The sequence below is a fragment of the Lynx canadensis genome, chromosome F1 (genome assembly GCF_007474595.2).
Source record: "Lynx canadensis isolate LIC74 chromosome F1, mLynCan4.pri.v2, whole genome shotgun sequence".
In the NCBI taxonomy this organism is placed as follows: Eukaryota; Metazoa; Chordata; class Mammalia; order Carnivora; family Felidae; genus Lynx; species Lynx canadensis.
This window is the reverse complement of record NC_044319.2, coordinates 20,100,073-20,101,877: the sequence shown is the minus strand read 5'-3', so window position 1 is coordinate 20,101,877 and position 1,805 is coordinate 20,100,073. Positions and strand designations below refer to the sequence as shown.

Genomic DNA, 1,805 nt, shown 5'->3' with positions numbered 1-1,805 from the left:
GGCTTCCTTTCACAAGCCAGGGAAGCCCTGCCCCAGTTTCCGGTTGTGAGCTCTGAGCATGACTCTGGTTCCCGTGCCTCCCACAGAGCTCCTTTCCCCTCTGGCGGGCTTTTATCCGCAGAAGCCAAACTCACAGTTCCTACTACCTACTTCCAGATCCAGAGCCTCAGATCAGCCCCTCTTTGCTTTGCATTTTGATTCTGTTCCAGGACTGAGGACATATATGTATCTCATTTTTGAGTGTGGCTATGACTTGTAAAATTCTCTTTCTCATGTTCATTATCGTTGCTATGTGTCGGATCAGAGGGGGCTTCGTAGCATTCACTTACAATGCCATTGAATCTGGTGACCGGGAATAGGAATTGGGAAACATCGATAGAGGGGCAGAATTGGGAGGCAATTAGGTTGAGGCAATTAGGTACAGGTTGGAAGAGTAAAGAACCTGAAGAAATGATGAGTTCAAGCATCACTCGTGAGTTGATGTGCAGGAACCCTAGTTATTAAGATGGAAAGAAAAACCATGAAATTTAAAGTTGGGTTGAATGGCCATGACTTCCTAGGTCCTCGTTCTCCTTCCTTCCTCTCAAACTCCCTCTCCTTCACCCCCTTTCATGTTGGTGATCATCCCTAGGGTGACCAGCCATTTTAGTTTGCCTAGGATGGTTTTGGTTTTAGCACTGAAATCTTGCTTCCTAGGGAAGCCTCAGTCCTAGGAATCCAGGATGGTTGGACACCTTAACTCTGTACCATTCACTTTGTGAGCACTAATAGAAGACCTCTAACACCAAAATTAACCTTACGAAGGGGTGAGCTTGAGAGACAATAATGGGAGGGGTAAGAAACAGAAGTAGGCAATAGGCCTCTGTAGTCTTTGCTTGGATAGAAGAAGCCACAACCCAAGAAATACCTTTCACTCTGAATTCAGTAGAAATAGAGACTAGAAAGGGATGTTTGAAGTCTGTGATTCTCAGAATTTACTTGCTTGGAGAAATTTGAACCACCAATGCAAATGGTGTTTGTAATTCCTTTTATATTGGATTCAGAAATTACTTGCTTTCACAAAGGAAGATTGAATAAGTATTATTTGATTTGCTTTCTCTGTAGTCTTCTTCAATTCAGTAAGTCATGCTGTCATTTTTAAAGTATGTTGTATTGGATAATATTCCATTCCATTGACTCCATATTTATTATCAGTGATCAGAACCAGACCTCATTTTGTGCTCACTTCAGCAGCACATATACTAAAATTGGAACGATCCAGAGAAGATTAGCCTGGCCCCTGCGCAGTGATAACACACAAATTTGTGAAAAAACATACATCATTTCACTCTTTTCAAAGTACCTTTATCTTAGAAAAGCACCGGTCAGTTCTACAGCCACCATCACTGCAGCTAAAAATAATGCTGCCAAGGTTGCCCTGGACTGTCAGCAGCAGTCATTGCTAACACAACACTAATTCTGTTCGGGTGGTGGTGGAGGTGGGTGGTGTGTAGCAGCAATATCCCTTGACTTGGGGAATGAATTAAGATTGATAAATCCAATCTACTCATGGTTACACGATTTCTCTTTATAAAATGCTCATTGTTCCATCCTCCTTTGCTGCTAGGAGTAAAGTGTTACAAGCTGGGACCAATGAGGCATAAAGTGAAAGTTGGCTGGGAATTTTCCAGGAACTGTTTGCTTTTCTAATAAAAGGGACAGACTTTCAGAAAAGCTTGCTGTGATCCCTTTCTCCCCCTTCCCATCTGGAATATGGATGTAACGCCTGGAACTAAGGTAGCCACAAGAAGTCTGTGAAGCAATAC

General features: G+C 42.7%; 1 non-coding gene across 1 annotated transcript; it reads left to right on the top strand.

Moving 5' to 3' along the window:
- Positions 1 to 1,217: 1,217 nt before the first annotated feature.
- LOC115505786 lies at positions 1,218 to 1,324 on the top strand. Its single transcript, XR_003966142.1, has one exon. It is a non-coding gene; the product is annotated as a U6 spliceosomal RNA (small nuclear RNA).
- The last annotated feature ends 481 nt before the right edge of the window (positions 1,325 to 1,805 follow it).